Here is an 11450-nt window from a genome sequence, read left to right as displayed (position 1 = left end):
ATTTCAAATATAAGACCCACAATAACATTATACGTAGAACATTGTGTCTTTACACTTGCTAGGGTTCATTTGAGTTCTTAAGTTTGTAGTTAACAACAATCCAGATAAATGCCAATGGAATAGTGGTGAGAGTTTTACCCTTTTGTTATTGTGGGTTGTTGTCACTCATAAACCCTCAAATTCTCAGTCTCACTCACTGGCAGTCATCATAATATAATTACTTCACCTCCTTTTTCTGAACAATTCTTAAATATGAACATGTGCATTGTATACATTGTAAACCTGAGGCCTGTTTTCCAAGAATACATACGAGACTCTTATTAATGTTTCAATACTGATATTGGCTTAGGGGGGAATGGGTTAATAGGCACAACAGGAGTAGACTATACACGAAACACATTTATTTGAGAATTGCCATTTAAGATCTTCATGATCCCTAGATACTTTGATTCAGAGCATGTTTAGAAATCAGTTCCTTTTTGAAAAATAAATCAGAACTTAAAAAGTCAGAAAATAAGTCAGAAAATATAATTATTGTTTTTATTCAATCAGAAAATAAACACTTAATTTAAATAACAAATTCCAAAGTTTATTTTTCACTCTCATTTGAATGCAGCTATAGATTATATTTTTAACAAATATACTTACAAATCAAAAATCGAAAATGTATACCTTATTCATGAATAACTAACTTGCCAGCAAAATGCAATGGGCACAGCCGAGGCATAGGCATGATTCATAGTTGGCATTTTGGGAGTGAAGAATGAAACTACTGGGACATAAAAAGAATTGTATTGATATACGTACTTGCTTCGATCATTTTTTTTACTTTAGCTTTATTTTTCTTACTTTTCTGGTTGGACCCATAATAAAGCTTACGTTTGCCTTGACCAACTTTCCTGTCAAAATTTTCTGCCATTCTGAAATTGAAATCATGCCAATTCAAGTAACAAAGTAACCGCTTATTTGTAAGCATGAGATGGTTTTTCAACTTAGCATACGAAATTAAATTGTTGGTTTACCTCACCTGACTAAATTAAAAATATGGCCAGACTGCAGTCTAAACGATATCAATATCAACACTTGCGGTTGGACTCTTGACACTGCGAATCTGAAATTATAAACAAAAAACTACAGCTTAATCAAGGAATTTTTAACTTTTTGGTATAGACTGACACTGCGACTGCGAAAAATCTGAAATTATAAACAAAAGTACAGCTTAATCAAGGAATTTTTAGCCCGAGGAGAACTTTTTAGTATGAAATACATTTTTCGGCCTACCTAACTAGACGATATTGAAGGGCCCCACCCGACGGCAGCCTGCCACTGAAGGACCACGAAAAATCTGAAATTATTGAAGTTACATGCATGATTGATCAATTTTTTTATTTCAAAGTCCAAGAAAAAGTTTTCGATTTGAAAAATGACTGATTTTTGAGCCTACCTCACGAGACGATATCTTATTTTATGAGTACAGTAGGAATTTAAACGACGAAAAATATCCTGAAAGAGAAAAGTGGATATTCGAACAGAAAGTCTAAAAGGGGACTACTATTTGATTTGGCTTTGCTTTTGGACATGAATCAGGCCTCTCTACTATTGAACATACGATTCAATATGAATTATCTCTCATGGATATCACTAAATTCGGTGTTCAAATGAGGCAAGGCCTATAAAGATAAAGATACTGCAAATTTGAATGATGATCGAAATCGACTAAAACTTATTTCCGGGTTAGGAGCGACACGATTTCTCAGCGATACGGTTACAAAAACACCACTTATAATATATCAATTAAAACTAGATAAGCTCACGCTCAGCGCTATGTTTACAGATATAATTATTCTTATCCTCAGATTAAGTATTTCCTGATGTATTTGGTGGTATACTTACACATAGGTCGTCCGATTATCGCTAGACTTTCGAGCCGGACAGGCGAAAAACGTCGGGGAAATTTCAAAAAACGGCAAATTTAGCGCGGTGGAGCCAGGCCAGTTGAATGTTATTTGCAATCTGGCAGGGGACGATTATGCTAAATAGCGCAAGAAACATGCCACTAAAAACCGTAGATTTTCCTATTCACTAGCATTATGCCTCGTGACGTCATGAAGTCACGCGATCAGAAAGTTAAAAATAGCGCGCCCTTGCTTAACTACGCGCTCACATTGTTAGTCGTTATTGCCTTATCGCGTATCGTCGTGTGTCAGTTCTTTATTGCACTATCATGCGCTCTTCTAAAATAGAAAAGAACATGTGTGTTTCGTTATAAACAAGGTTAAATTCCAAACGCACATGAAATATCACACAATATACACATCTAGCATTTTCTCTAACTAGGCCCTTTCCAAATGGCAATTGTTTAGTTTTTTAACGGCCGACATTCAGAAGCACCTAAAAACCAGTGGTAGCGCTTGAGATTTTCAGTGTAGGCCACATCTCACATCGACTCGGCTCGCAGTCGGTTCGTTTAATGGGAACACATCTGGTTGACACTAGTTTCACAGTTGACGAAATCAGAATGCCTTTGATAACATCTTAAACATAGTATTCTTCTTAATTACATTTCGTTGACTCCATAGATATGTTTTTATGAAAATTGCTCCAGTTATAACGGATTCAAACATACATGTGAAATCATTATTTTCAAAATATTCAATTTTCTCCGCTTTTGAAGAAATTCTGACACAATATCATCTCCACTCGACACCTGATTTTACTATGGCGCCTTTAAGGGAGTGTCCCTTAAAGTTGAGTTCTTACTTAGTCAAGCAAGGAGATATGCCTGATTCCTTTTTAAAATTCAGATTTCGACAGATATCATCAAATTACTAGAAAGGGACGGCAGCGTTCGGTCATCCACGAAAAATACCTAAAATGCAGTCCTAGGGTTATGGAAAAACAGGACACGAAACATACAGAAAAATCCTTTGTTTGGTTGACTGAAATTATTATTGAACTCTTAAATAGCGACATTCAGAGAAACAAAAACATAAGGATATAATCTCGCCCACCCGTTAAAAAACATAACGTAATGATATGAGGCCATGTGTCATCTTTAATTGAAATCACATTATATTCATTCTCATGCGAGGATGGGTCTCCAAATTCATAGGATAAGGAGAATAATGGGTTTGAATGATGAATACAACTGATAAAGCGCCAATTTCACTGATTCTTGCATATAATGCTCAAAGGCGCTTTACAGTAATCGAGTAAACAGGTGCGTTTTTAGGAGTCTTTTGAATTTGAATTCAAATCGGGTGTTCATGACGACTATAATTGAGCATTCTAGGGCTGGAGCAAGAAACTTGTGGGATCGTCCGCCAAGGTATCGCTAAGGAGTCAGTCCGTGGTGGCTTTTGAAAGCGACGACCGCATATGAATGCATTGATTGAATGACATCTCAAAAGTCAGATTATATAAAATTAAACATGATGTACGGATAGGTTCTTCCAATTAGGCCTATACTGGTAAAAATGAAATGACCCAATATGTGATATAAATGTTCAATCGAAAAGTAGAAAGTGAATCCGTAATTCAGTATGGTAGGCCTATTGTTACAACATCAAACACTCAAATTCAATCCTTTGTTAAATTGGTAGCCAGTGTAGATGAGCAAGTATCGTGGTCCCTGATTTTAGTTATCGTAATAATTCAAGCCACGCGATGTTGAACTGTTCAACAAGTTGGAGTTTGTGTAAAGATGAATGAGTTTGAAATGGAGTGGACTTCAGATATTACTGTTTGCATGCCTATGTCTATTACATAATCTTTTTACTAATCATAGAAAATTGTGGTAAAATATTTGACTCGACGGTTGGTTTTAGATTGTATCTCTCCAAGCCAGAGGTAATCACGGATATCGGACTACAAAAAAATTCCTTGTGTAAAGCTCAACTTCGTAAATTCCTGGAAAAGCTCGCCTCGGATATTTCAATAATGATTAAAAATTAATTTTCCCAACGAAAAACCTAAACAACCAATGTACGCTTGCTTTAAGTTTACCAATGCACTATCGTTGCTTTTTCTAGCTATTTGTACTGTTTGCCGCAAAAATATTGCATCCTCTATTACAGGATTTAAGGATACAACTCTAAAACCAGTTAGTTTAAATTAACCATTATACAATATGATAGGCTACATGACCAAATACACTGTTAATATGAAAAAGATCCACTATGTACACATTTCAAATCTCAAACCAAGTTTTATCATTAGAAAATTACGACACAACGTTCGATCGTTCACTAGAGATCATCTTTTTTGACGCCTTATAAAACGTTACCATTATGAAACCTAAACAATGTTAACCATTCAGCGTCATTTTACAAACGACAGCCGTAAATCGATGTGCAAAACCTCACAGGTCTATGTGTACACAAACAAGCTATCTGGCAAAATATTATCGACATAGATGTAGAATGGCTTCCTGTGATTATATAATGACCCATATTTGAACGTCGAAATGTTATATTGCATTGAATATCATTAGAAGACGTATTGTAATAATAAAGGATGTATGATTATATCAGAAGCGGCAGGCATAAATAGAAATGATAAGTAAATCGGATTATTCGGTTAAATGGCGGATGTATACACGATGCGGAAGGCTGATATAAAAGTCAGACCCTGACGTGGGCATGCCGGTGGAATGACGAAGCTATCTACGATGTGTGTAGGGCCGGCGTGAATTTCATCAGCGGCTACAAGCGGTTAAGATGAAAATGTGTAAACATATAATTTCAATATTCAAACGTTTTAGAAAATATGTTTGATATTAGGAGTATGCGGGTTTCGTGAGATTAGCAATTTATAATAGCATAGCTGTCATATACGGCTCCGCGTCCTCTGATGGCATGTGTATTAGGTGACAATTCAATTCAATTCTTTATTGATCCTGATTACATTGAAATTCCGGGATAAAATTCCCAAATTCAATAATTACAAATTTTAAAATAAATTAATACAACATACATGACACACGGGTAATTCATACAGAACAACATAAGCATGTTATTTTAAATGACAATGTCTACTTCAACCCACCCAGACTCAAGACTCTAGGATATCGAGTGACAGCCAAATCCGTGGCACGGGCCCGAGGACCGGGCCGGCTGGCTAGGCCACACGATATGCTCGAAGTCATGATGAAGCAGACATCAGAAGATCTATTTCTTCAACCATGGAGGTAATGAAGTTGCAGACCAGCTTAGAGGCATAAGTAAATGAAGTCGGTCGCAAGTTCGCGATCAATTATTGAGAATTTTCAATAAAAAAATTTAAACCACTACTAGAGTCGAAGACCTGTATCATCTACCCAATCGCCAAATCTCATCTTTCCCCAAATTTCTTAAAACTTCGATTTCAAATTTGCAATTCCACATTAGCTTAGCCCAGAAATTCTACATTTTTTTCGCAGGCGTCAAATAATTTTCTAAAATTAATTTTCTTGTTGAATTTGTACACAGTGAATTTTCGTATCGTATTATGGTATTATCAATTCTCCGCATTTGAGTGTGACTATTCTACAAATACAAAGTTATTTTTAGCAATGAAGTTTTAATTGTCATTTTAAATGTTAACTATCCACTGGTATGTAAACTTACTTACTTTTGGCAACTGACCTTTAATCGTGGAATGGGCTCAGGTAGCCTGCAGATCCACTCTTTATTAATACTACTAAAGAAATATTCAGTATAAGAAGTAAAAAGTACATTAAAGTACTATTTATCTTTATATCGCAATAATTTGTGTACGTATGATTGAAAAACGATATTCTATGGAGTCTCATGTTACGTACTTATGATTATTGTGTATAAGATCAATAATGAGCAACCTTCCACGGATACGAAGCGGCCTAAGTTTACATCCTACCATAATTTTCTCTAAACTCTCAGCATTATATCAAGATCGGTCTTAGAAAATATGTGAAGGACGTGTTCACAGGTTAACGAGGCCAAAAATCTTCCTCAAAATTTCAAATTTTTACGAGCAAAGATGATATACTTCATGCTTTTGGTGCAGAAATGATGGATGTCCACAAATTGCAAATTGTGTTTTCAAAGTAAACGATCCGAGTGTGGAATTGTTTCGAATTCAGGGTTCTCCCATTTACTCTCTGGTATTTTACAATGTTTCGATAAGATACGTAAGTCGCACTTTTGTTGTGATACAGCTTTCTCTATTGTGATCACTAAAAATTACCCATAAGTTTGAATTCTCACTGAACTACTACATCCCTTATAACGAATATATATATTTCATATGAGGCGATTAACTTTGATGATCTGCGGTCAGCAGTTACGAAACATTCAAAACTACTACATTATCTTCCATCTATTTATTATTCATATATATGATATGATATGATATGATATGATATGATATGATATAATATCTCCTTTAGTGTTCAGTTTAAACGTCTTGAACGCAAAAGTTTTACAAGTTTCGCATAATGGTACCGATACGCACGTTCACACTAGTGAAATGTGCACGTTACAGGCTCAAATGCGCACGTTACAATTACAAATCGAAACGTTGTTCGTTCAAAACCCGACGTGAAAATCATTTGCATTTAGTGGGAAATTTCAAAGTTAGCTCGCTTCCTACAATAAAAATTGGACAAGACTTTTAAAACGACACATTTAATAAGAGTAGTACTGACGAAGGATTCAGGCAATACCCCGTGTTATTTCTAAAAACATTTAACCGGTAATCAGACAGTACTGGTGTAGCTTGTACAGGTAAAAGAGTTGTTACATTTACGTTCAGACCGAATGAAATTATTTGATACAAGACACGACTAAGTTGTGTCCGAAACAGATAAATATAGCTATGTGGTCAGTATTGGTCAAGATTTGGTCACTTGAATAGTTGTTAGATGAAAGCCCACACCATTTCTAATTATTTGACACCAAACACGACTGTGTTGCTTCTAGAATAAACGAATTACTTTAAGGTCAGTATTGGTCAGTTAAATAGTTGTTAGATCATAGCCCGCACCGTATCTAGTAGCTCGACGCCCAAACACGATTTTATTGCTTTACTAAACATATAAATTACTTATGGTGGGTTCTAGTTAGTGGTAACTGGTCAGTACTGGTCAAGCATTGGTCAGTTAAACAATTTTTAGTTTTATGTCCGCATTATATCTGGTTATTTGACACCAAACAACTTAATTGTTTGCAAAACAGATAATTTACTATATAGCCAGTACTGGTCATGCATTGGTCAGTTGATAGACCAAGGTCCAAGCCACGAGTTATTTGATATTAAACATGATTGTGTCGTTTCCGAAAATTTATCTGTTGGGCAATTTGTGGTCAGCCCTGGTTCGTTGGTTCTTATTTTGCGGGCATTTTATCTCGAACCACCGAAAGACTGAATTACTAATTAATTCAACAGATCATTAATTAATGGAAATGAAGATCAGTGTTAACTAAGTCCTTAGTCTGAATAAAATGTATGTTGTATTATATGGGTGCTATGGTGCTGTACACCGAACTGTAACTTTTTTTATTTTCACTACTACCGTAATTGACTATGATGTTTTCAATTGGTCTTAAGTACCGCTAATAGCCGAAAGTCATTGATTTATGTGAAATTTACACACAGCGCCACCCGTTGGTAGTAAAAGTCATCCGAGCAATACGGGTGTTAAATAGATACGCTAGCAAACCGGCATTCTCATTATGGGCTATTGAAATGTGTAATGAAATAAATATCTTCATTACACGCATTGTCAACATATTTGAAAATCATTTTGAATCGGTAGCCGAACCGGGAAGCGGGAGCCGGCTACTGGTTCGGCTCCCGATTCAAAATGTGAAACTGGCTACTTATTCGATTCGACTCTATTGCGGACAGCAGGTAAACATAATTGCGTAACTATGTCTCCTGAAATGAGTTAACCGCAACCTTGACCTCGTCCATCAGGCTAATCGAGACGTCTGAATTAACACCATGCGTGTGATGATTTCCTTCCGATTCAAAATCATTTTCAATCGGGAGCCGAATCGGGGACTGGTTCCCGGGAGCCGGCTACTGGTTCCCGGTTCCCGGTTCAAAACCATTTTGAATCGGGAGCCGAACCGGGAACCGGGAACCGGTAGCCGGCTACTGGTTCGGCTCCCGATTCAAAATGTAAAGCTGGCTACTTATTCGATTCGACTCTATTGCGGACAGTTTAATGTTATGATTGCGTAAGCATGGTGTCTGCTCTTGAAGTGCTAGCCGTAACCTTGACCAACAGTCGAGACGAGGGCAATCGAGACGTCTAAACACAACGCGCAACCATGTCCACTGACTGCGAGCGTTGCCCGGAGTGTTGACCTACACTATGACTCAGCAAGTCATGATATCTTCTTTCATTCATTGAATGTTTTGTGAAATAAGCGAAATCCTCGGAAATGTCTTTCTTATTATAAACTGCAAGCTGCTGCTACTACGTCATCATTCCGATATGAATGTATGAAGCTACGAGATCGCTTGTACGAGTGACTTGTGATATGTAGGTTTCCATAGACAAGTGGCTGCCCAATATCAATAGTAGATAAAAACCCACAATAAATGGAAAAACTATCTGGTTTCAACTCAATTCTATGAGCCATTTTCAAAAACTGTTTTTGAAAATGGCTCAGAGAATTGAGTTGAAACGTTGAGCTACCAGATAGTTTTTCTTTTTTATTGTGGGTTTTTATCTACTTGTGATATGTCGTTTTTCCCCACAGCCAAATGGGTTAATGCCCTGGGCCCGGTTTAGGTGATAATTCGAATCGAAAGTGCTATATTTTAGTTAGTGAATTCGATAATGAAATCTGTTTCACCAACGCATATTAGGGAAAAGTGAATTAATTGTAATTATCTCCGAAGTTAATTCCAAATTAATTAGTGCATTAATCCTATACGATGAAGAAACTATCATTCATAGAATGACCAGCCCCGTCGCTAATTATGCACCGGAATGAGGGGGGGCTTAAATTCCCGTTCGTGAAACCCGAAACCCTACCCTGTTGAAAACGCGATCAACGAGATCAAAAATGTGACATGTCAAATAAACAGGCGTTCGAACGATACGTCCGCCCACCGTTCGAATCACCTCTTTAATCCTACAGACGCCTATCTTTTGTTAAGTATTATATTTTCCTTAAAAGATATTTCTATATACGTTGGTTATTCTAGAGTTTCAATTTCATCGTTTTTTCGTATTGCGTCTAAATACTGAATACGTGTTAAATACTGAATACGTGTGCGTTTCTATTCGAATCGTACGGTATTATTGAACAGCTGTTCGGCTTGAACTCTAGAACGACTGAACCGACCGTTTCGACGTTGACGAGAAATATTCACGCTGACAAGCGCGCAGTGAATTGGTTACGAGCGATACGAGTATATATGATAACAATACTTATATACCAACTCCAAAGCTTCGATCACCGGCCGCTCATCTAAACTGTTTTCAGAACTGAAACGCGCAGTGAATTGGTTATGAAGCAAGACGAGTAGCTTTGACGATACTTACTAGCTCCAAAGCTTCGATCGCCGCTAGTTCAAAACTGTTTTCACAACTGAAACGTCGTTAAGTGAATTGGCGAAACGGATGGCTTATGCTAGTACTTACTCGCTCGCAAGCTGCTATCGTCGTCGCTTCCGAGATCGATTCTTATAAATTCGACGATTGTTTACGCTTTGAGCTGTTTGCTGTAGACGCATTACTCCGACGACGAACTGAAATATGAGAAAGCCGCGACAATCGGTGAAAAGGTATGGTATTTACGTCTTAACATTCTGTAACCATCGCGCACGACGATGCGAGTGACAATATGGGAGCCCTCGCCCGTTTATTGATTTTCGATAAACTCGATGGCGAAATAATCATTCGTTTCATGATAAATAGAATTATTATATTATTTCATATGCTCAGCGAAAGATTCAATTGAATGCGATAATGAACATTCCACGCAAGATTAATTGCGAGACTCTAAAGTCAATTACTGTGATGGACTGACTGGCTTTATAAAGTAACAAGTGGATGTGATGCATATGAACATGGGCCAATTGCAAAGTAGGGGCTTAAATTCCAGATGGGATTAAGACCATCTTGGTTCTATAGTCGATCTTACAATCTATGACCAGACTTGTGATGATGACCACTTTTGGACTAAGTCGCACTGAGGTCCCGACAGGTTTCGCTGGTGGGTTATTAGTCGACCGCGTTTCAATTTTCATCGATATCCAATTTCACTGAAAATGAAGCATAACCACTGGATGTAAGTTTAGTTCTCTAACTACTTATTGTTTTGGTCTTGGGCTACATTCAAATAAGGCACATAGCTGTTTGAATTGAATTGAATTTATTTTGCTTTTCAAAATTACATTATGAAATGGAAAAATTAACAGAGTTTCGCGTGAAATTTTTACAATATATAGCATTAATGAAAATAGAGGGGATCATGAGAAGTCAAAAAGTGACGTATACGAATCTGAGAACCCCAACTTTATGCAAATACATGTGTAATACAAAGATTATGACGATTATGCAAGTATTAATTAGATAAATTAGATAATTACAATTAGATAAAATGCAAATATATAATCATACTATACTTAAATGTCACTAGATAGGAATTATACAATATTTGTCTATGTCTTTTAGACAGATGCATTACGTCATAACTCTGGGAGCCGCGCTGCTGCTGTTGGTGACGTCTTGTAGGTCGTCATGTCTGATATCGAGGGCTAGTAAGTTATAGTGAAGCGGCGCTGTCACTGTCACGCCCAAATTTATTTAGCCAAAAATACAACGAGGAAACGAAGTAGTTGAAATTGTCGCTACATTTTACGCCGTCCGTCCAAGAACGGAGTTCTGATAAGAAAGCGAATATATTAAACTGTTAAATAAATGTCACCTGACTCTTTGGCTATAGGTAAGACATCACTACGAACACTGATAGTAAAGTGGCAATTAAAATGCTATAACAGGGAATTTGAAAACCAAAAACACTTGAGATATAATTCTTAGAAATGACTAAGTTCTCAAAACTATTTATACGAATACTTCAACATTATTGCACAGTATACTAAGTTTGTTCGGAATAGTTATTTGAGTATCAAATAATCAAATTCATCCACAGGAGGGACCCTAGATCCAGTTCCGTCCCAAACACCGTTTGTTTCTTATTTAGAGTGTAAATGCGAGACGGGTTGGTCACCGACAGGAAACGACAAATGCTTCAAGATTTCATCGGTTTACGGTCCATTCGATAGGATCAAACTTTGCCCCAACAGTTCAATGGCTAAAATTGAGAACCAAGAGCAAAACGATGTTGCCAGAAGTAATTACTATTTTAGTCAAACGTGTTTCGATATGAAATTATGGAAATATAGTTTTCAGGAACTAAGTATTAAGTACTTCACCTTTGGCATTCAATACCTAAAACGCAGAGAAAGCC

Source organism: Tubulanus polymorphus, chromosome 12 (assembly GCF_964204645.1).
Source record: "Tubulanus polymorphus chromosome 12, tnTubPoly1.2, whole genome shotgun sequence".
NCBI lineage: Eukaryota > Metazoa > Nemertea > Palaeonemertea > Tubulaniformes > Tubulanidae > Tubulanus > Tubulanus polymorphus.
Note: the sequence above shows the minus strand (reverse complement) of the source record.